General features: G+C 44.0%; 4 non-coding genes across 4 annotated transcripts; 1 reads left to right on the top strand and 3 right to left on the bottom strand.

Annotated features, from left to right (window-relative positions):
• Positions 1–15724: 15724 nt before the first annotated feature.
• Positions 15725–15796, bottom strand: trnac-gca. The gene has a single exon. It is a non-coding gene; the product is annotated as a tRNA-Cys (tRNA).
• A 487-nt stretch (positions 15797–16283) lies between these two features.
• Positions 16284–16393, bottom strand: trnal-caa. Its single transcript has 2 exons — positions 16357–16393; positions 16284–16329 (listed from the first exon to the last, which is right to left on the bottom strand). It is a non-coding gene; the product is annotated as a tRNA-Leu (tRNA).
• Positions 16394–16603: 210 nt separating this feature from the next.
• On the bottom strand, positions 16604–16675 carry trnac-gca. The gene has a single exon. It is a non-coding gene; the product is annotated as a tRNA-Cys (tRNA).
• Positions 16676–16776: 101 nt separating this feature from the next.
• Positions 16777–16848, top strand: trnaa-cgc. The gene has a single exon. It is a non-coding gene; the product is annotated as a tRNA-Ala (tRNA).
• The last annotated feature ends 7371 nt before the right edge of the window (positions 16849–24219 follow it).

The raw sequence follows: 24219 nt of genomic DNA, 5'->3' as shown, positions 1-24219 counted from the left end.
TTGGGAAGTGGAAAGAGAGACACATGTTTGAATGTTGAGAAATTTTGAGTAACTGAGTTTTGGAACTGTTTGTGTTGAAGTGGAGACGTGTAAAGATAGACTTTACAGAAATGGAAGAATCTGAGATTGTTTGGTTTAAACAGAGACTGCCTACGTCAAAAGTGTGCTGCTGGGGCTGAGTGTGAAGGACTTTCGCCAGGCCCGGGAAGGCATCAACAAGGTCCTGAGGCCCTTATGCAAGTCGGATTCAACCGACGACGACAGTGAAGACCGGTCCAATAGACCCCCCTCCAGACAACCCTCGATTCAGTCATGGTGAGCTTAATTATTACCATTACTTTCAATTATAACTAGACGTGGTATATCCCGACTTGCCTCATTACTGAAATTGACCAATAGCTGGCACGAAAGTTGATCAAAAGTACAAAAAGATCTAGTTGGGTCGGTTCAAACATTGATCAAAATGACTCGTCTCCACTCTAGGAAGTCATCTGACCATTTTCCTTATGGTGTATTTTCAGTGTCACTGGTGACACGACCTCGTCGCAACACCCCGCGAGCAAGAGGCCGAGTCAGAGTCAGGGCGAGTGCCAGTCACAGCACGGAGGTTGGCAGCCACCTCCCAGTGAGTGGGGACCGCCACCGCCCCAAGCCATTTCGGTCTTCAACTCCGCGGGCTCTTTCTACATGTCCCTGATTCAAGAGCTGCAGCCCTGTGAGTCAGGTTATCAGAAATACTGCCTTATTCATATAATAATACTCCTTTTTTTTTTTTTTTAGATTAACGTTCTTTTTGGCCTCTCAAACTGTGTAGTTTTTTTCAAATGCTGTTGCAACAACTAGTAACCTTAGAAAAACTACAACACCACGCCGGATCTAGCTAGACCGGAAGCAAAACAATAGGCACGCCGTTTGGGCTTGGAAACCCGCCAATAGTAGTAGGCTAACGTTACGGTTTGAGTGAATGGTGAGCGCGATACGGCGAAATGGAAGTTTACTTTTAAAAGTTGTGTTATGCAAAAGAAGCGAGCTTCACTGTTGTCTGAAAATGTCAACAGGCTTGTCTGTTTGACTGCTATGTTCCCAGCAAACTTGAAAAAAAGAAAATATTAAGCCATGGTTTAACTGCACTATAGGCTGAGTCCTTGTTTACCTGAAATGTGCACTCAATAAAATAAAACATTTGCATAAAGCAAGCCAATCCCCTTTTCAATGTTGACAAGAGCATTCAAATAAAAAAAAAATGATGGAAAAAAATAAATTAAGGGACATTTAGAATAGACAAAAAATTGCGATTCATTTTGAGTAAACTATGACAAATGCGATTAGTCGCGATTTAAATATTTTAATAGTTTGACAGCACTAATTAATACTTGTGTGATTTTATTTCCTTTAATTGTTTAATGTTATATTGATTTTACTGTTATTATTACTGTGATTTACGAAATATCGGGTGTTATTCCTGGGGTTTTAGGATTTAAATTTGACACTGAATTTGTGTTTCTTAATGTTTATTATTAGAAAACATCAACACATCCACACACATTGTCCATGTCACAAGAGTCTTCAGATCATATCCATCTGCCATGGAACAGCACCAGCCTCCGAGTTACACCAGTGTTTCAGGAGGTTCCTCGGGCGCTTCCCCTGTCTGTTATCCACGTTGGGCCCTCTGACATTGACGGTGTCTTCCAGATTTCGCTGTTCTCCATTGTCCAGGAATCACTTGATGATTTTCGTCCTCACGGTCCATGCGAATGTTCTGCTGATGTGGATACCTCATACGCATGAGATTGTGCAAACACATGCACGTGGTAATGATGAGCCTTACGGTTGCGGGAGCATGGTTCATGGTGGTGAGGAGTACCTGGAACCTATTGGCAAGGAGGCCAATAATATGTTTGATAAGACACTCATATTATGTGAACATCACAACCATATGATGTTCGTCACATGCTGTGTGCGCTAGGGGTCCGTTCAGTGTCGTTGACAGGTCGCCAGTGAGTTGTTCACTGCAAAGCAAACGATGAATAACAACCAAGTAACGCTAGGGTAACGACTGACTAACGATAGCCAAACGCGTGCAACGTAAGTCAAACGTTCCACAAACATTCTTCAGCGTTTAAAATGAAACGTTGAAGAACGCTGGTCTCCATGAGAACTTTTGTGCATGTTCAAAACTTTTTTTTTGGACCAGTGTTCTACGACGATTACCAGCGTTCACCACCGTCCAAACGCTTTTCTGGCCAGCGACCATGGACTATTACCAACGTTTCCTCTAACGTCATTAAACGTTGACCAGAACGTTATGGTGTGACGGGGCCTTTAACAACTCTCAACAAACTGTAACATTGGGCATGAGAGGTTTAGAGCAGAATGGTTTAAGAAACATTGGGTTGGGTTTCAGAGGTTTACAGAATAAAAAATTACAAACATTGGGTACTAGAGGTTTAGAGTAGACTAGATTCAGAAACATTGGGTACTAGAGGTTTAGAGTAGACTAGATTCAGAAACATTGGATACTACAGGTTTAGAGCAGAATACATTCAGAAACATTGTGTACAAGAAGTTTAAAACAGAGTAGATTCAAAAGGGTGTAGAGGTTTAGAGCAGAATAGTTTGAGAAACACTGGATGATACTAGAGGTTTAGAGCAGAAAAGATTCAGAAACACTGACAGAGCATTCACACCTTTGCGTTGGAATGCGTTGATCCGTCAGGGTTGAACTTTGAATGGGGTGACGTCATCCTTTGCCGAACTGAATTGTGGCTCCGTTGGGTTTCCTTGCGTTGCGTTTCATGCTTTGCTTGCAGCAAGAGTTGAAGAATGTTCAACTTTTCGTGAGGCAATGCATGGGTCAGCCAATTAAATTGCCTTTCATGCATAACTGACAGCACAGGCGCTAGCCAATCAGATCCGTCTAAAAAGCGGCAAGCTCCAAAAAAAAAAAGATGGCGACAACTCCGTACATGGTCGTATTTGTACCTAAAAGTTGTTTGTTTGACTTTTTTTTGCTTAGATTTTTAAAAAGTTACAGAGAAATAGACACTGTACAATGTAAAAACCCCTTTATTGTAACTGAAAAATACGTCTGATAGGATTTGCGAGGTGTCAGAGCCCCCTACCTAATGTTAGCATGCTACTGCTTACAAGGTAAGCAGCATGCTAGTGGCGTGATTGACAGGTCAACAAACCAATCTCACTATAACGTCTCTGGTATCAACAGAACCCCACGCGCCAGACTCCTCCTCCGACATCCGTTGGATCAACGCATTCTAACGCGTAGGTGTGAAAGGTCTGTGAATGATACTAGAGGTTTAGAGCAGAATAGATTCAGAAACACTGGATGATACTAGAGGTTTAGAGCAGAATAGATTCAGAAACACTGGATGATACTAGAGGTTTAGAGCAGAATAGATTCAGACACACTGAATGATACTAGAAGTTTAGAGCAGAATCAATTCAGAACAGATTCATCACATTTGACATTAGACATTGGGTGTTTGACAGAGTAGGCCCCACTACTTGTAAATACATTTAGCCCTCCTCTCTTTCAAGTTGGCAAATTTCTCAATAACTCTCTGGTTAAAGTCAATCATGTCTGTGACGAGCCTTTTTTCCATGGAGAGCATGGCTAAGGCATTCAGTCTCTCCTGAGTCATGGTGTTCCTGAGGAAGGTTTTAACCCTTTTCAGTGTTGAAAAACACCTCTCAGCCTCAGCAGTGGTCATGGGAGTTGTGATGATGATTTTCAGCAGTGTTACTGTCTCTGAAAATACCTCAGATAGATTATTTTCCATGAACAACTGGAAAAGAACCACAACAGGATCGGAATTCGTTTGTGCCATAGATGAGGCTAAGCTCTGTCTTCAGCTTACTTCCATTCAGCATTGGATAGGCCTTTAATGTGGTGGCCAAAGGAACTTCAGTGAATACCTTGAGGTAGTATTCAAACTGGTGGCCCTGCAGTAAGGTGGCACTGATGAGGTGGTCTTTGATGGCAAAGCGTTCCCTGGTGTGTCCAAGTATGGTGTCACATACCTACAGATAAATATATAGACAGAGACAGAAACATTGTGGGGAAATACCTACATCAGATCACTTAATGGCTGTCTCTAAATATTAAACTCTAGTCATGTTATTTACTCAAATATAGTGTATATCAAACCTATCTGCATGGATAAAATGTGTGGATAAATGAAATGATTTACTATATAGTTACTGTTAATGACCACTAGATGGCAGCAGTGTGTCAAAACTGACTGGCTTATAGTGAATCCCATAAACAGACTGATGTTTTGTAAGGCAGTTCACGGATGACATGAATGAATGAAATATGACCCGGAATGGGAAAAAATAAATGAAAACGAAGGTCTTTGGACCTAAGTTAAATGGCAAGTCCGGTGTAAATTGATCAATAACCTTGTTGTTGAAGTTCTGTGTGCTATCCATAGGAAAAAGAACAACAGAATTTGGCGCAACATAGACCGAGTTATGGACAGGGAAGTAAAGCTGACCTAATGGGGCATAGAGCCTAGAGGCTGTGCCAAATTTCCTTGTTCTTTTTCCAATGAACAGCACCAAGTGAACTTGAACAATAGAGCTATGGGTCAATTTACACTAGAATGGCCCTTTAAGTAGCAAACAAGCAAACATGTTAAGTATTTCTTATCTATCTCGTCATAAAATTACATCAAAACATTTTAAATTACTTCTACAAACAGGCCTCATACTTCAGGATCATAAGATTTCCAACATGTGTTCTGCTGTGGGAAAGATGAAACATTAAACTGTAACACAGGCATCTGCTGATTTTGACACTCACCTCTGCAGCAATCCTTCTAAGCTCATCTTCCTTGACAGCCCGGCGCTTCCTCGGCTGCTCAGAGCCACTGCTTTGCTCCACCACCATTGCATGGAGAGAATCTCTGTAAATAAAAATAATAATTATTTACAAATCATATTTATCTTATTACTATGGTTGATGTAAAAGAAGAATGTAATGACTAAGCTTACAGAATAATAACAATAATGAGACTACCTGATTTTTTGTATGTCCTCTTGGAACTGCTGGATGCATCTATTTATATGGACTGGATCTATGTTTCTCTTCTGGAGCTTGGCATAGAGGAAGTCCACGTGTGGCATTATCTGATGAAACAGTTGAAGGAAGAAGTTGAAATCAGGATCCTCCAGTAGCCTGATGTGGCCTCCTGCTTCTTGGCTGGTCTTGTCATTAAAGCCACCTGATACTCGAATTCTTTCAAAGCATTCAAAGAGGTCCTCTCTGTGCGCAAAAGAAAGTATTGACGGCACGGCTCTCAAAGTTCCACCTCACATTGCTGGCTGTTGGCAGTCTATGGGCCACTACTTCATCAAGGACAGTGGTCCGCTTGGAGGATCTTGAAAAAAAGTTTTTGACATGAATAAGTTAACATGAATAGTTCACGTTCATAGTTCACCATTTAAATTCTGAACTAGTTCAGTTCATTTCATAGTTTTAAGGTCGAAAGTGAGAATGAAAGACTTAACTTGTTTTTTAAAGAAAACTTAATCGCTACCCCTTGCCTTAAACTGTACTTCATATGTATCAATTCCTAAAATAAATGTTTACATTTTTTTTAATTATTGCTAATTTTGACTTTATTTATTCATTTATACGCAAACAAAAGGCACAACAAATCATAGTGCTATGCCTTGCTATGAAACCAATTATTAGGCTAGACCTTACATTCTATCATTTAAATTTATAAAATAAATGTGTGGACAGAGGACAAAAGGTTTTTTTTGGGGGGGGGGGGGCGGGGGGGTTCAGCGCAGGAGGACACAATTTGCACAGAAAGGAGAGATTTTTACTGTCGGAATCTTTATCAGACAGTGTGTATTGCGGCATCCGACGCGATTTCACTCGGATCCACTTTGGCAGGGTAGATAGATGTTCAGAACGCGTGAAGTCAGAGTTTCAGATTTTATTATATTAACAACGTAGGGTTTACACAACAACCACTATCACGACCACGTTCACGGTCAAAAAACTGTGTCCTTCTACTCCCGCCAACTCATTCAAACACCCACCACCTGTATGTAAAGGTAAATCACCAAAAAGGGCGGAGTTTATACACCCAATCCGTGCCCAACACCAAGCACCCTGTGACACGGGCTACACCAAACATCACAGCAGAGCCAAGATCGTAATACTAACAATATTCAAAATACCAGAAATTACCAAACAACATAAATATCACAAATAAATCACAAACAGCAGAAATGGCTCCAACAGTGTGTAAAAATCCCGCAAATATTAATAAGATGCATCAAATGTAGTCGCTGAGTCTGCGTCTCTGCTTTCACTTGCCATTTTTATATGAGACCGAGAGCTGTTGTCTTGGAATACGTTGCTTGTTTGGTCTACATGTGTGTACGATGAATCATGGGTAACGTAGTGCGAAGTCGAGAGCGTCTCTCTTCAGGAGAAGGAAAACATTCCGTAACGTTTTAGCTAGACCTCAGATAATATGAAAGTGTTCACCGTTCAAATTCATTATTTGTCATTAAGTTGCGTTCAGTTCATCGTTCTCATAAAAATGAACGTGTTCAATGAACGCTGAACTGAACGCAACTTAATGACAAATAATGAATTTGAACGGTGAACACTTTCACAAGAGAGACGCTCTCCACTTCGCACTACGTTACGGTCGGGTCCCAAGTCTTTCACTCTCTTCTTGTCAACATCTAATCGTCGATTAAACAGTGTTTCACGTAAAGATACATAAAGATGACAGAGTTTTCAGTCAGTGATGCCGCCATATTCACAAAATCAAAGTTCCTGCTAGCTATGCTGCTCTTGTAGCTGCTTGTTGTGGTAAGGGAATGATAAAGGTCACTGAATCGCTGAATAGTCCAATCGTGTTGAAATAAGAACGATAGGAAACAATGGGCCTCATTCTCAAACTTTTTCTGAAGTTTCTTCTGAAATGTTTCTTACGGACTTCAGAAAACCAACGCAAGAAAAAGATCTCGGCCTGAAAATGTGTTCTTACGCAGCCGAAGTGTTCTCAGCTGTGCTCCTCCGAATGAGGTTTCTTACATTGAACGCGCGCTCTCGTGCACCTGAATTTGCATACATACACGCCCCGACAGCTCCTTATAAGGGCACGCAACCGTAGTGACGTGTGCAGTCGGAATCGACCAAATCTACGCCAGAGCAACTCGAACGCGAGTCATGTCAAAGCGGAAAGCGAGCACCGGTCGAGTAAACGCAGATCTAACTTCACCGGTGCAGAGGTGGAAGTACTGTTGCAGGATGTAGATGTGTCCATTCTATTCCACAATGGCTTTATCAACGCGATTGAGTTAAGTGCTTATTTATTTATTCATTTACATTTGCAGTGTTCGTGTAGTCCTTTTATTTATTTGAGGACATCACGATGCCTCATAAAATCTTGACTATAAATGTGAAACGTAATTGTTAATGATACGAATATTTTCATATTTATTATTATTATTATAATTATTTAAATCCGAGGATGTCTGTAGAGTTGATGTGAACGCGATCACCAACAATTTCTCACAAATTCAGCCCTTAACACTTCTAACACGGAGCGGCCCCTTGGGGCATCTTGTGGTTTTTTGAGGAATCGCATTTAAGAAAACTCCCGATTTACGACTGCTATTTCGCGTTCTGAAATTCTTCTGAAGTTCAAAACAAATCCCAGATGAGAACTTTCATGAATGCCAAATTTGTTCCTAAATCCACCGGAAGTGGAGTTCAGAAGAAATTCCTTCTCAAATTCTTAACTGCGTTCGAGAATGAGGCCCATTGTCATTGGTTTGGGCGCAAAGATGTGCGACCCAGAATCAAACTTTTAATCCGCCAATGAAAAGCTGTCCCTACTGAAATGACAGCGAAAAGTTAGCCAGCTTCCATAGACTTTGCTGTAAACGGCGCCCTTGACCTGAAAGAGGGCCTTTTCTCAGTAATGACGAATGGCAATATATTATGTTCGGACACATTTTAGTGGTTGTTGACAGGGGCTTACGGTCTCCCACACACATTTGACGCGTAAACATGGTACATTTTTTATTTTAATTATTTGATATATAATGTCTTAGAATATTTTCATCTCAACATTTTAAGGGGGGCGGAGCACTAGCGCCCAGTATTGACGCACCGCCACTGGTTACTAACCAGTAAAACCCCAGCAGGTGTTACAATAGAAAGTAAACATGCCTGTGTGACTATATATTGACCGTTTTCCAGCCACGTTTTCCCTGCAGGCAGCATATAGCACGTACCTGGTTGTTTGAACACATTTAGTTGCTTACTGATTCTAGACATAGCTTATATGATGATGTACTACATGTGATGACAACATAACAGGGATGTTCAAACATGGTTACTTACTCATATCCTCCTCACAACCTACACTGAAAAAAATTAATCGTTGGATTTACTCAATTCAATAGTGGACATTGGTTGCACACAAATTGTTTGCTTTGGTAGCAACTTACACAAGTGCTTCATGTTGATACAAAGTTAATGGAATCTGATTAAATAAAGTAAATTAAACTCTTTTTAATCTCTTCATTCCAACGCAATTCAATTATTATTTTAGCAATATCCCAATTACATAACATTTTAATTATATATTTTGTATTTATACTAGAGCTGTGAAAAATAACGCGTTATGATTAAATTACAGGATTAATTAGTTAATTTGTTTTAACGCATGCGCAAAATGAGCTTCCAATATATGCACAATTCCGCCCAATCTGCATTAGTCGCCGCTGTAATGGGAAGTTCATGTTTAAAAAAAAACAAAGATGGAACATTTAATAAAACCAAAGTGATATGCACACTCTGCGGGAAGACGTTATCGTTTCACCGTAGCAATACCAGCCTTAAGTACCACCTCAACGCGATGCATGCGTTGGTCGGCGAGGGGAGTTAAAGTGGAATGCGCCAAACCACCCTCACTGAACAACGTAGGCCCCTCATTAAGTCTGCCTGTGACAAGTTGACTAGCACAGTTGCCAAATGGATAGCAAAAAGCTGTAGACCGATTAATATGGTTGAGAACGAGGGGTTCACCGAAGTTTTGCGAGTGGCAACGCGGGACTCGAGCATCAAAACAACGCAAAGACGCACAATAATGACAAAAATCCACGAGCTGTATGAAGCTGAAAAGAAAAAAAAGGTAAATGACTTGGCTGCTACGAAACATCAGGCGCTGACAGGGGATCACTGGACTTCTGTGAGTAACGATAACTACCTGGGTGTAACTACACATCTAATCACCGACGAATGGAAGTTAAAGTTGTTTACACTACGTGCATGAAAACAGAAGAGCGCCACTTTGCAGAGGCATGCGCACAACAGTTCCAAACTGTTGCAAGCAACTGGGCAATTGAAGACAAAACGACCACTATAGGGACAGACAGTGCACGTAATATGATAGCCGCGGCTAGACTACTGTAAAAGGGCATTTAGAGGCATTAGATTGTCATGGTGTGGTTAATGGCTGTTTGACAAAAAAGAAGAGAAAAATGTTCAACCATCCTATAAAAACAATGGCTAAGAAGCCCAAATAATTTCTGTTTGATTTAAAAAGAAAAGAAAAATGTTTTATTCAACCATACAATGGCTAAAAAGCCAGAATTCTGTTTAGGATTAAGATTATATTAATGTTCCATATGGAATAGCAAAGAGAACGGCTAAATAACTGCTGAGTTGCAGCACCATTGTTTTTTTTTTTATGAATAAAAAAAAGAAAACATGTTAAATGTATATATCGGTCTTTTGTCATAAATATTTTTGTTCTCACAAAAATATACCGAGAAAATCGGTAATATGTGATTAATCATGATTAATCCACAGAAACCTGTGATTAATTTGATAAAAAATTTTAATCATTTCACAGCCCTAATTTATACTTTTTGTAAATTAATTATTGATCATTTTAAACACTAACTACTTGTATTGTCATTAAAAACTATGAGACAGTTATATTCTCAACGTTTATTCCACAAACTGGACAAATGTGTCCCAAATGGTGAAAACATGCCAAAGACTTCCCCCTGTATTGCAATTGAATAGTACAAATCGAATTAGTCTAAAACTATAGTAAATCTGTAACACTTATTAGTTGCCTACTACTGATACTATGTTTATAGCTCCAGTCATCCGACTTTGTCCGTGATGCACTGTAACACTTATTAGTCGCATACACTTACCACGTACCCCTGCACAAGATCCTCAGGATCCTCGTTGAGGTAAATGCAGAGTCATCTGATGATACATTCCCGTCCGGCATCAATGTCATCCTCAAGGATTAAAACAAAGCACACAGCAGCATTTTAACTGAAATGTCAACATGGACACAAATGTGATGGTTGTGATGACAGTTAAGTTAGAATTCTTACCGTCACCATGGCAGACATGTCTTTCAGCATCTGTCCCTGCTGCCCTAAACTCTTTTCAAATACTATCAGCAGATTTGCAGTGTGTAAGTCCAGCTGCGAGATAAATCTTGACTTTAGTCGATGGTCATAATGCGTTTGAACTCTGCATTTATCTGAAACAAATGGCACACTGATATACACACAATAAATGTGTTTAGAGACATTTGGCCAAGTATTAGCCTAACTGCTGAATTTACCACACAAGAAGTCACACCATACCTCCACTACATCAAAGAGAGCTGGCCATCTCTCTTGAAAATCGCTGATCATCGGAGCACTACCTATTACTTCTCTCCTTCTTAATGCAAATGTTTTCTCCATTTTGGTCTTGACTGTTGCTCTGTTATTCCTCTGCTGGACATCTGAAACGAGTTCAATCCTCATCTTCTCCAGGGACTGGTCACACTCTACAAGTGGATTGGAGGGACAGAAAATCACTTCACCCCTCTTTGGTTTCTTCATGGCAAAGGCAGGACTACGTTTACCTTCTGGCTTATGTTTCAAAGCATTCACACACACACTTCGGGACATCCTACTTTCGGGAGATGTGTGCGGTAGTTGGACAACTTGTATTTGAGACTGGTCTTCTTGAGACTAACCCCCCATAGCCAGTCACTGAGCCTTTTTCTTTTAAACATGGATGCCTCATGATGAGCGCCTGTGCAGCTTGGTCAAATTCCCTGTCTGTGAGAGAGACTTTGTGTTGGACTACCTCCTGAATCACCCCACCCCCCAGCTTTGGATCAGGGATCAGCAGTGTTCCTTTTTCTCCGAAAGCTGTGTTGGCTTGCTCGTTTCAACTCTGCGTCATATGAAAAATGAGGAACAAAGAACAGATCGGGCCATGAAGACCTTGAAGAGGTAGACTCTGGAGATGAGAGGATAATGGTGCTGTCACCAAAAGAACATGGGGAGTCATCAGGTCGATTGGCTGGCAAAAAGTAGTCACTGTCGGATGTGTATATGCTTTGTCTTATACTTCTTCCATAGAAGTTAAGTTCATAAAGTCGTTGCCATAAAGTGTATCCATGAACTGCAGCCAAAAGGGTTCCTTTATTTTACACTGACTCCTTATCTCAGTCTCTAGGTCAGTCACAGTTGAAGGCAGACCAGCAGGAAACACCACCCTCTGACAGTTGTCTGTCCCCAGGATTACTTTGAGAATAGCTGAGGTAGTCATGGTCTTACTGCACTGTCTGTTAGGAAAAAGAAAAATAAGTAATATTTCATAAGCAGTTTGGTGATCAAGTATTGAAGTGTGTCTAACACCATGCCAAGGAGGGAACACTGCCCTTACTTTCACACGACTATGTAACCGACCATTGTGTTTAAATGGGCTGTAAGTGATTTCCATCTTTGAGGAGTTCTCTCTCCTGATTGGATTAATACGGAACAGGTGCCTAGAAAACATATTTCTTTATTTACTAAAGAGCGGAGGAACTAAAAGACCCATGTTACTGAACAGACACTCTATATCAGTGTTTGGCAGTCGGAATATATGTCGCCGAACTTGACGAGCAACCCCACTTTAAGCCAGGAATCCCAGGACACACCACAACAGAGACAGGAGTTTTTGGTATAGAAAAATAATCACTTTTAATACAATTCATAAAATACCATTACCAATCAGGTTGAGCAGAGGGCTACAGGCCAATAGTGGTCAGCCAATAAGGCTAGAGTCTTTGTAAGTAGGGTGAAAGGGCACACAGCAAAAGGCACACTGGGCATCAATGTCTAACCCACACACTAGTTTAGGAAAAGTATAGGCACTCCATAACACAAATAGGCTACACACTAATAGCACACAGCACTTCAGTCTTCCCACGTGGACATAAGGACCACTGAGCCTGTACCAGTCACTCCTATCTGACCCGCCCCCAACGCTAACACCTGTCTAGGCAGGCAGGCACACAGACAACATAAAAATAATGTCCGTTCGGTCGGGGTCCCTCCGTTGCCACAGTACGGACTTTTAGTTTGGCGCCGCGTTCCTCACGGGTGGCCGGGACTTTTACTTTGATGCCTGGTTGCGTCTGTTGGCATGGGGACGATGCGGTTTCCCCAACCTGGATGACGTCACCCTCAGGATTCCCGGAAACGTCAGTAGTTTGGTTTCGTGCTGCTTTCGAATCTGTGAACAACAAATACACCGTGAGCTCTCAATGTCCAACAACCACAATAGCCTACTCACACTGCAATTGATTGTTTAAACCAACGTTCCTGTGGATACGTTTGAGAACGCCGAACAATATATCTGTTTAGATGTCTCCCAACTTGCGCTCCCTCGGGACCCAGGCGTTGTAGTCAGCGTTGTACTAGTCTGCGGTGGCAATGGCAGTGGTGCAGATAACAGCCGCGGATCCTGCAGCCCGTCGCCTTGGCTCTGTCGTGGAATCCTCAATCCCGTCTCCCGCATCTCACCGCTGTAAGTCTCTTCATCCCCACCTCAATTATTGTTCAGCCAATCTGTGCCGTGGCCGTCCAACCCCACTGAATGCCTACAGCTGTGTCTTATTAGGTAATCAGTGGATCAGTCTGGCCATGAGAGGGTAAAAGACAGGGCAAAAGAAAGCACGGACCCCGTGCTGGGTACTGTAATACAAAGTAAACATTTTATCCCCATTGTCAAACGGCAGATAGTCCACAAAGCCACTCCCAACATTCAAGCACAAGTTCTGCTTAAACCATAAACATATAAGACATCTCATAAAAACACAGGACCCACACGACATATACAGAACCAGTCAAAAGTTTGGACACACCTTTGAATGGCAAGGTGTGTCCAAACTTCTGACTGATACTGTAGAGCTATTTAACACTTATTTTAACAAAAGAAAATCGCTTATCATCTTGAACTTGTTACATTACTTCAAAAACAGATTGATCTTCTCAAGGTCACCATCCGCACACACCCAACCAGATACAGCCAAGGGATACTCATCAATCAGTTCACTGACTTCTACAAGAGCAAGTCCTTATGTCAGAGATGGAGTCAGCTCATAGGCTCAATAGTGCTCTCTATACCATCCACACATCAGTTTAAAAAAAAAAAAAAACAATCTCTGATGCAAAATGCATATTTGATGGATTTCCCAAAATTTAGGCAGTCCACCTTCAGACCCATGGGCAAACACCATACCCAGCCTGTAGTTTATTCCCTTCCTCCAAAATGTTTTTGCAAGGTGTATTTCAGATAGATCAGGATATCTTTGTTTGAAAGACTGAGCTACCTCCTCCTTCAACAAACCTAATGGGACAATAGATACATTTGAGACATCTAGCATTGGTTTATCGATGCTTGGAGATGACAAGTGGTACCCAATCATAAACTGATGTTTCACAGCCAGTGAGTGAGGGGCACGTTTTTAAAGCAACTGGTGTGTTTCCATCTACTCAATCACATCATTAAGTCCTGGACTTAACCTTTGTATGGTTCAGGGAGTGGTTTTGGGGAAAAGGGAGGTTGCCATGTCAGCATGCTGGTGAATACGCAGACTAATCAGCTTCGTTAGGGAGCACTAAAGGAGTTGGAGAAGAGAAAACTTTATATGCTACTGGTTGAGCTGAGAGGCACGGATCACTAAAGAATTTCGATGTCTCAATGTCACAATCAAATTCCTCACTGTCCTATACAGATGTTAACCACTCAAACAGGTGTTAATGTTCTTACAGGTGATTTAAAGAATGCAACATGCTTAAACCAACAGACCCATAAAAAAATCTGGATATGCTGATAAACACTTTGCATGTTGAATAAAGAATGCAACAATAGCTGCAGTATGTGGTTTTGCATTGTCCTGCTGAAATACACAAGGCCTTCCCTGAAATAGACGTTGTCTGGAGGGGACCATATGTTGCTCTAAAACCTTTATATACCTTTCAGCATTCATAGTGCCTTCCAAAACATGCAAGCTGCCCATACCGTATGCACTTATGCACCCCCATACCATCAGAGATGCTGGCTTTTTAACTAAACGCTGATAACACGATGGAAGGTCTCCCTCCTCGTTTGCCCGGAGGACACGGCGTTCGTGATTTCCAACAAGAATGTCAAATTTGGACTTGTCGGACCATAGAACACTATTACACTTCGAAATAGTCCATTTTAAATGAGCCTTGGCCCACAGGACATGACGGCGCTTCTGGACCATGTTCACATATGGCTTCCTTTTTGCATGATAGAGCTTTAGTTGGCATCTGCAGATGGCACAGCGGATTGTGTTTACCGACAGTGGTTTCTGGAAGTATTCCTGGGCCCATTTAGTAATGTCATTGACACAATCATGCCGATGAGTGATGCAGTGTCGTCTGAGGGCACGAAGACCACGGGCATCGAGTAAAGGTCTTCGACCTTGTGCCTTACGCACAGTGATTTCTCCAGTTTCTCTGAATCTTTTGATGATGTTATGCACTGTAGATGATGAGATTTGCAAAGCCTTTGCAATTTGACGCTGACGATCATTGTTTTAAAGTATTCCACAATCTTTTTTACGCACTCTTTCACAGATGGAGAGCCTCTGCCCATCTTTACTTCTGAGAGACTCTGCCTCTCTAAGGGCACACTCAGACGTGAGCGTTGCAATGCGTTGATCCAACGGATGGCGGAGGAGGAGTCTGGTGCATGGGGTTGTGTTGATAACAGAGACGTTACAGTGAGATTGACAGGTCAACAAACCAATCACGCCACTAGCAAGCAGTTTACCTTGTGAGTAGTAGCATGCTAACATTAGATAGGTGAGTCAGTTAGAAATGGGGTAAGGTTTAGGGAATAGACCCAAAGGTGTCCAACCCAGTACTCACCGAGCGTGAGGAAAGGAGTCCGGGGACTGGACTTCAAAGTGCCTTTTCCCACGCTAACACCCAGAGGAGCAGATCAGGTTGTCCTTCCCTATTGTCTCGTTGTGCCCATCTACTCCTGATTATGAGCAGGGGTGAACACTGGATGGTTTTGTCCTGCATGGATTGGGGTAGGTATTGAAAATTTTGACAGGCCACGTCGTTCAGATCTCGAGATCGTCTATTTGGCCTTTCTCTCTATCAGTGGGATTCAACATCGCCGGAATATCGCCCATTTTGCTTAAAGTGAACATTTGTCTCGAATACGGGGGGAATGTGTCCCTTCTGTAGGAATCTCAGTCCAATTTTCTTCTCTTAATGAGGGTAAATTACTCTACTTTGAGCAATGTTTTGACATTATTGTGTCTTCTTCAGGCGGCCAGAGTTTAGCATGGGTAGGCTTAAGGATTAGGGTTAGAATTTCCAGGGGGGAAACCAGGATTTGAACCTAGGACCTCTTGATCTGCAGTCAAAGGCTCTACCATTGAGCTATACCCCCTTTGGTCAGTGTGTTTATGTCTGAAACTGGAACGCAAGCGCTGCAGAGCTTTTTGCAGAAAGCCCTTTCTCTCTGGACAACCCCCAGTGGCAGTGCAGCTTGGGGATGTAGCTCAGTGGTAGAGTGCATGCTTTGCATGTATGAGCTCCTGGGATTTATAAGCATCTCCCAAGCATCTCCAAAAGAGCTTGAAGATGTGGTCTTTTATAAACTACAAGGGGACTATCCTCAGCTCAGCAGCATTTACAGAAGTGACACACCAGTGCATTTTGGTGGTCGGTAAAGTGGTTGGTCGGGTGAACATGGCAGAGAGCGTACTTGAGTTTTCAAACATTTCAATCAATTCGGCAGCTCTTCTTTGGAGGCCTTGTCAACTTTAAAGCAGGAAGGTACCTAGCCAGACTCAGTAGCATCCATTTTGGAGTCTTTTGTCGCGTTTACTTCCTCGGAATGGGTTTGGATATTGCAGCTTGAAGTCAAAAGGACATGTCAGAAGTGGGATTCGAACCCACGCCTCCATTCGGAGACCAAAAATCCCTCAACTGAGGAAGGTACACCGCCTTGAGTCTGGCGCCTTAGACCGCTCGGCCATCCTGCGTGAACAGAAGTGCACAAACAGCTCCAAGTTTGTTGGTCGAAAAATGGGGGAAAGCCCTTGGGTTTATTTGAAATACATGCTGTATTTCACAGATAAGTTGCAAACGATGGAGAAACCAAACTCAACGGCTTCCCTCGGAAAGCAGAGCTGGTATCACTTATCACACTCTATGTGCGTGCGATTACAGATCCAGTTTCCAAGAGTTTCTGAGGTGGCACCAGGATTTGAACCTAGGACCTCTTGATCTGCAGTCAAATTCTCTACCACTGAGCTACACCCCCTGTAGTCAGTGTGTTTTTGTCTGAAACTGGAACGCAAACGCTGCAGAGCTTTTGGCAGAAAGCCTTTTCTCTATGGACAACCCCCTTTGACAGTGCAGCTTGGGGATGTAGCTCAGTGGTAGAGCGCATGCTTCGCATGTATGAGGTCCCGGGATCGTTCCCCGGCATCTCCAAAAGCGTTTGAAGACGTGGTCTTTTGTAAACTACAAGGGAACTATCCTCAGCTCAGCAGCATTTACCGAAGTGACTGGCATTTTAATGCGCGGTTATTTCGAGACATAATTTGAAAGCTGATAGGCTAAATTTACTCGATTGATTCACTTTATCCCAACATGACCTGAATCATTTCATGTACACTTTCTGCATACCATATACATTCTACACAATGCGATCACATTTTGCTAAAGAACATGAAACAATTGTGTAAAATACACAAAAGATGCTTAGTTTAATCCAACAGATGGCCAGTCTCCTTTTTTTCAGTGCAGCCTATTTCGGTTTCTTCACTGATGGCTATTATTTACATAATCTTGTCTTTTTTGTGGTTTCTCTGATGCCAGGCAGGCTTACTCCACAATGCCATAATGGAATTAAATAGTGTTTTTGGCCTAGTCAGAGTAAAAACTGTCCATCCATTAACCCATATGTTGTATTGGACCAACTTTGCTGGACTCCCTGTTATGATGTTACAACCATTTGTAATGTTCATTCAGTTATAAAAATAACTGTACATGTTGTTCTGTTGTAGTTGTTCTATTTAAACATATTTTCAGAAAAACATTACTACTTGCTACTTTTCCCTTCATTAATCAAAAGTACATGTTATCCTGTCATATACACTTTAAGCAAGGGGTCTCAAACTCAAATGACCCGAGGGCCGAATTAGCATCCAGTCTGGTCAGTGGGGGCCGGATGCATTTTTGGGCCACTTTGTCTCATTGATAGCCCATGACCATGCCCATATTAAGACTTCATGGTGCCCCTGGGCAACAGTGACTCTCTGGTGCCCACCTACCCCCACCCTGCAGAACACAAACCATACCTATCCACAGGGGTGTCATGGTCCTTGAGTAGAAATACTTTCTTACTGTACTCAAGTATTATTTCTGAGTATCTGTACTTTACTTGATTGTTTTTTTATACATATTTTTTGCTTAATACTGCTCCACTATATTTTCCATACATTGATGTAACCTATGTAAGGAATAATGCACTGGGAGCAAGTCAGTTATGAGAAAATAACCGTACGACAGGGGGATGCTACCGTTTACCCCCCTGAAGTGCGGTTATTTTCCATAACTCACTTGCTCCTAGTGCATTATCCCGCTTATATCACAGCTAACTTGCCAAAGTAATTAATGCATATGCTGTATATTATGTTTAATGTGAACTTATGTTATTAGAAATCATAACTTAATACAGTGCAGAACTATTGTTTTATCTTTTGTTGACCTTAATGAAATATCATTAGTAATCTCAACAGGTATATTATTCGTCTAAATCATAAGAAAGTTTATACTTTTACTTTTGGTACTTAAGTAGGATATACAGACTTAAATCTGCTATAATCTGCACAGAAAAGGAGAACATGAGCACATGTACAAAACAAATCAAGCTTTATTTATTTATTTAATCGAACTTGCCCAAAAACAAGTCAGAAGCCAGAAGTCTTTCAACCAGTAGATGGCGACATTAATAGCACTTTCTTAACAATGCATAGTATAGTTATCAATCTTCATTGCAATTATAGCACACCAAACAATGAAATCTGACATTACAAAAAGCAATCCAACGTTAGTTGGATTCAGTTATCGTTAAACCAACTCACAGCACCGCAAATAAGCATTGCAGTTCACAAAGCTTTCCAAAACTTAAATAGCTAACAAGAAGTGATGACGGCTATCAAAAACACCGGCGAGCGAGTCTACTAACGAACTATCATTTCAGAACCATTGAGAGCGGACAGTGTTGTATGTGAAAACACTACACGAAACAAGAGAGCCGCATCAATTCAGCCGTTTACTGAAACTCATTCCAACTGACACACCGACCGGAAACACATCATCGGTTACATCAAAATACAGGCATGTTATCAAAATACGAGCATGCCGTGAAACCCTGTCATGGAGACTTAACATTTCCCCCCCTCTCCAGGGAAGATCCAACCCACATCCCTGAGTGAGAGATAACACAAATAACAAATCACATCCATAGAAAACCCGTAGTATGTAACATTGTTAATGACTTCAGTCCAGCCCGAACATATCATTGCAAGGCTATTTAAAACTTAAAGTGCCTTAGAACACCAGACTAAAGTAACTGGAACAGTCTTGATGAGGTTGAAACCTGCAAGATAAAATGCGATACATTCAATACATTCAAACATAGTAATTCAATACATTCAAACATGGTAATGCAATACATTCAAACATAGTCCATGAGGTAGCCCGGTTTGGAGCGGGCACGGACTGGTCGTGCTGCAGGACTAACTGGGCCTCCAGAGTCCGGATCAGGATATTATTGGCTGGCCTCCAGGTCTGCCGCAGTAGGTGGGGCTACTTTGCGGAGGCGGCGTGCATGCCACCGCGTTCCGTCTGAGAGGCGAAAGGTGGCAGGTCCCAGTTGCTCAGTCACCTGGAAAGGCGCTGACCAGAATGACAAAAGCTTATGGCCCCGTGTGGGCCTCCGGACCCTGACCCAGTCCAGAATGGTGAAAGCTGGGTGTTTGGCCCTGTGGGACCGGTCAAAGCGCTGTTTAGTTGCCTGCTGTCGTGCTGAGACTCGGTCGCGTAGCTGATCAGTTGTTTCCCGCTGGGCCCCCTGTGATGTCAGGTGAGCAGGAACACGCAGGCGATTCAGGGGTAGTGATAGCTCCCGCCCCAACATCAGAAGTGCTGGTGAGCTGTCTGTTGTAGTATGCTGAGCAGCTCGGTAGTGCAGCAGGGTCCGCAGGAGTGCTGCTGAGAATTGAAACCCCTCTGCTAAGTGAGCTCTGATACCATTTTTCAGCGTCTGGTTCATGCGCTCCACACCCCCCTTCGCCTGAGGGTTATAAAAGGCTGTGCGTATGTGTCTGATCCCCCGCTCACTCAGAAAAGTCGTGAACTTGGCAGAGATGAATTGCGGCCCATTGGCTGTGGTGATTGTCGTGGGCATGCCCCAACGAGCAAAAAGCACCTCCAGAAAGTCAATGACCGCCTGTGTGGTGACCTACCCTGTAGAGACTGCCTCAGGCCACTTAGAGTACAGGTCATAGGCAACGATGAGGAATCGTTGGTGATGTGGGACGCCACGGAGCTCACCACAAATGTCCATCTGGATGTGCTCCCAAGGCCCAGCTGGCCACTGCAGTGGCTGAAGGGGAGGAGCTGGTGGGGGGCCGGTCTTTCCACTCACCAGGCAGGCTGTGCAGTCTCTCACCATAGCCTCCACATCGCCATCTATTCCTGGCCACCAGACCACTTCCCGGCAGCGCTGTTTGACCTTGACAATGCCGAGGTGGCCTTCATGGGCCATGGACAGGACACGTGACTGTAAGGCGGAGGGTATGATTGTGCGATGGCCCCTTGCAACGCAGTGGTCGCTCCAGCAAAAAGGTTCATCTTTAAAGCGGCGGAAAGGCGCCAGACTGTCTGGTAGGCCAGAGGCTGGAGGCCACCCGGAGTGGATGAAAGTGCGGAGCTGTGAGAACACTGGGTCCTGTTCGGAGGCCTGTTGGAGCTCTTGAAGTGACACTATTGTCTCAAGAGGGGAGTGGAGGAGCTGAATGAGGTCCAGGTCGCTGTTGTCTGGAGTCGGCTCCACAGCTGGAGGTGGCATGGAGCGTGACAGTAAGTCCGCCACCACATTCTCTCGCCCCGGTGTGAACTGCAGTGTGAAATTGTACTGGTGAAGTCTCTCATACCAGCGGTGGATGCGCAGAGGCCTGTGCCCAGAACCAGATGTGGCAAGCAGGGCTGTAAGCGCTTGGTGGTCCGTCCGTAATGTGAATGAACGGCCATACACATACATATGCCTCTCTCTCCCCCACGGAGTACTTCTGCTCTGCTAAATTAAGAGCTCGGGAGGCAAAAGCAATAGGCCGCTCTATGCCGTTGTGTAGCTGAGACAGCACAGCCCCCACTGCGTAGTTGGAGTCATCACAGGTGACAAGCGTCGGGCTGGGTGGGTCGAAGTGGGCGAGAACTGGTGGTGCGATGAGCTGGGCCTTCAGCTGCATGACCGCATTTTCGCAGGCAGGGGTCCATGCCCATGGGGCGTCTTTTTTAAGGAGCAGCCGGAGAGGGGCAGTGGTGGAGGAATACTGGGGAAGAAAACGCAAGTAACAGGGCAGTCATGCCAAGGAAGGAGTCAATGTGGGCAGGGCTGGAGGGCATGGGCAGCCTTTGAATGACCTCCACGTTAGAGTGAAGTGGGCTGAGGCCTTCTGGGGTCAGGCGAAACCCCACAAACTCCACTTCGGACGCGGAGAAGATGCGTTTCTCCCCATTCAGTGTGAGGGCATGGGAGGCCAGCGTGTCGAGCACCTGTGTGAGACGTTGGTCGTGGATGGCAGGCGTTGATCCGTGTACCACTATGTCGTCCAGGAATATCACCACCCCTGGGATGCCAGCAAAGATGGTGGACATTATTTTCTGGAAGCAGCTAGGGGCGGAGCATAGACCAAAAGGTACCCTGGTGTAGCGGAAGACGCCTGCGTGTGTGATGGAAGCGGTGAGGTTACGGCTGTCAGGGTTCAGAGGTACCTGCAGGTAGCCTTGGCGGAGGTCAAGCTTAGAAAAGATCTTGGAGCCGTAAAACTGAGAAGTCAGTTCCTCTGCCGTGGGCAGCGGGTATTTGCACAACGACCTTGTTCACCGCCCTCAGGTCCACACACACACACACGCAAACCGCCTGACTTCTTCTTTGCAATGACTAGATTAGAAATCCAGGGCGAGGCGTTGACTGACTCAATGATGCCTATTTCCAACAGCTTTGTCAGCTCTGCTGTGACGATATCGCGTAGTGCCAGGGGAATGCGGCGGAGAGGCTGTATGACCGGGTGTATGTCCTTACGAAGGAGAGGTTGATGGGTGAAAGCTGAGATGCAGCCTAGGCCAGAAAAGAGTGCTGGCCATCGCTGTTCCCATGGTGAGCTGACCTGGTGAATTGTTGCTCCACAGCTGTCCATGAACGTGAAGCCCAAGCTGGTGATGAGGTCCAGCCCCATGAGGTTAGCTCCATGCCGTGCCACTTGAAAAGTGAAGGTAGCCAAGGATTTGTTGCCATGGCGCACCGAACAGCTGAGGGAGGCCGTTAAGTCGATCTTGGAATTGCCATATCCATGGAGAACAGCCGAAGGCGTCTGCAGCGCGATGTGGGGCAGGAAGCGCTTGACTGTGGACCAGTTGAGGAGTGATAAAGCCGCTCCAGTATCCAGCAGTAAAGGAACACAGACCCCATCTAGTTCCACTGTGCACGTCTTGAAGGACACACGTGCAGAGCTGACCGAGTGTATGGGTGTTGGGGCTGATGAGGTAGCCCCAGCCTGTCGTGGGCCTAGCACGGACGGCGCAGAGCGACAGACTTTGGCGAAGTGGTTGTCTCTCCCGCAGCACTGGCAGACTTTTCCCCTGGCCGGCATGTTGGGGCTCTGCTCATGTGTGAAGAGGAGCCACAGTTGCCACAGCTGCGACGTGGCTGGCTACGTGTGCGGGCTGTGTAGTTAATCCCTGGGTCCGTGTCTGATGATGCAGGGCTAGGTGAGCGCTCAGAATCCTCCACATGCTGTGTTAAGGCGGGCTGAGAGAAACCGCGGGAAGCTAGTTGTGATGTCAGCTCGGTAGGTTTTTCGATCTGCAAGGCTATTTCCAGCGCTTTTCTAAGAGTCAAATCATCCGGGGACATAATTAGCTTTTCACGAATTTTGGGGTGGGTTGCGTGTTCTGCAAGCTGGTCCCTTATCATTTCCTGCTCCATTTCACCAAATTTACAGAAAACCGCTAAGCTGCGGAGGTCGGCTATATAATGCTGAACTGACTCACCCGCTTTTTGCTTGCGCTGCCGGAAGACTATCTGGCGGAGAATTACAGTCTGCAAAGTGTGCTTCGAGTAGTTTTGTAGCTTCCTTGTACTTTTTTGCCTGACCCAAGGTTCTGAATATGCGCTGTCCCTCGGTACCGAGGCAATGAAAGAGTAGTGCTCTCCGTCGCGGGTCGCTAGCTTCCTCCAGTCCGAGAGCTGCGAGGTATGTTTCGAACGACTCCAGCCAACGAATCCACGGTACCGGAGGCTCGCCTGGTAGTGAAAGGAAAGGAAAAACATTTGATAATTACATGACTAACCAAATCTGATGACTTGTTTTGCTGCATTAACACATCTCATTACACTGGCCTCTTTTTGACTTTGATGATGCAAACTCGTGTATAATGTCCTCGAAATCCAGCCCCCTAACAAGCTCAGATTCAATGGCGAGTAGTGAAAGTGAGGAAAGCCGTTGCTGTGTCATTGTTGTCCTCAGTTAATTTTTTTACTCGTTTTAGAGGGAATGTTGCTTTAAGTCGATTACACTCAACAATTTGCAGAAGCTCTGCTGGTGAGATCTCGTACTTAATGAAATGCCTGAACTGAATGAGGTCATCAGCCAAGGCCTTGTCTAGGTCTGCTGGATATGTGGAGGACAGCTTATCAGCTCGTTTGCGCGTATCACTTTCTGTACAGTCCTTCTCGAATAGAACAGAACACCAAAGAGATCATAGACGTCCTTGTATGACTCGATCCGTTTTGATAGGCATGACATGAGCCTATCGATGATGACATAATATGTCTCGACCTTAAAACTCCGACTACCATCAGTGAATGTTGCTTTCTCTTTCTCACGCGCCGAACGTCGTATTGGTAGGACTGAGTTACACTGACAGTGCGAGCGGATTTTTCCAACTCAGCAACTGGTCTCGAAGTGTGCCAACATAAGAGTGTAACGACTGCAAAAGGCCAACAGCAGTTGCTAAATCCATGTAACTTTTTTGAAGGTGAACGCTCACTGCTTTAAATCTGCCCAGCACCCTGTCCCACAAAATACCCATCATCACAGTCTCAAGCGTATCCAGCTTACCTACGAGCGCAGCAGCATCACGTCTAGTGTCTGGTTTCTCATCACAATCTGTGGCAATTTTTGCCAATGTCTCTCTTATTGCGCTGTAGTTCTCGTGGAGCTTTTGTGGAGTCGGCCCTACAACTCCATCTTGTGCCACAGAGGGATTTTAGAGTCAAACTAATGTGAATGTCATTGTTATGGAATACCCTGTTCCAGCGATGAGTGGACGCACTGCAAAAGGTATAAAGTGATTGCAGTAGATCAAAAAAGGATGTGACCTCTTCACAGCAATCATCTATGCTGTTGACACCTACAAGGTTTAACGAATGACCAACACAGGGTGTGTAGTGAATCAGAGGGTTTTCTTTTTTCAAGTGCGCCTGGAGTCCACTATATTTGCCGGACATGTTGCTCGCGTTGTCATAGCTTTGTCCACGGCAGTTTGACAAGTCCAACCCCAGGTCTCGCA

Source organism: Clupea harengus, chromosome 9, assembly GCF_900700415.2.
Source record: "Clupea harengus chromosome 9, Ch_v2.0.2, whole genome shotgun sequence".
Taxonomy (NCBI): Eukaryota; Metazoa; Chordata; class Actinopteri; order Clupeiformes; family Clupeidae; genus Clupea; species Clupea harengus.
Note: the sequence above shows the minus strand (reverse complement) of the source record. Positions and strands in the feature narration are given on the sequence as shown.